The sequence below is a fragment of the Lutra lutra genome, chromosome 2 (genome assembly GCF_902655055.1).
Source record: "Lutra lutra chromosome 2, mLutLut1.2, whole genome shotgun sequence".
Classification (NCBI taxonomy): domain Eukaryota; kingdom Metazoa; phylum Chordata; class Mammalia; order Carnivora; family Mustelidae; genus Lutra; species Lutra lutra.
In genome coordinates this window covers 87,204,122-87,204,737 of record NC_062279.1, presented here as the reverse complement: position 1 = coordinate 87,204,737, position 616 = coordinate 87,204,122, and positions in this window count along the sequence as shown.

The following is a 616-nucleotide window of genomic DNA, read 5'->3' as shown; positions in this document are numbered from 1 at the left end:
TTCTAATTATCATCTGAATGCTCAAATTTGTCATTGGCGACCATACTGTTAGCTGTTTCTTGTGAAATAAAAGACTCACTTTGTTTTTGATCAGATTTTTTCCAGCTTTACTAAAGTGTAATTGCAAAACTAAACATGGTACAGATTTAAGGCATACAACATGAGGTTTTGAAATACACACATACACACACACACACACAGTGAAATTGTTTTTCCAATGAAGCTAAGTAACCTGTTCATCACCTCTCATATTTACTTTTTGTGTCTGTTGGGTGAGACCATTTGAGATTTACTGTCCTAGTGAATTTCAAGTACATAATACAATTATTAACTACAGTCACCATGCTATGTATTAGATCTCCAGGATCATTTGTTTCTGAGAACATGTCTACCAAACACTTAATCTGAATGACCACAAATAAAAATGATGTTTCATTTATTTTTTAAAGTGGCTAGGTCAGATTACCACAAAATAAGGGCACTTCCTTGAAAGAAAACCGTATTTCAGTATGTAAAAGAGTGTTTTATGCATACTTCCCATTTTGTCACAAAAAACACTAAAAAGGTGTGTACTCAAGGGTTGAAATTTAACAAAATTAAACATTATTACCACCTC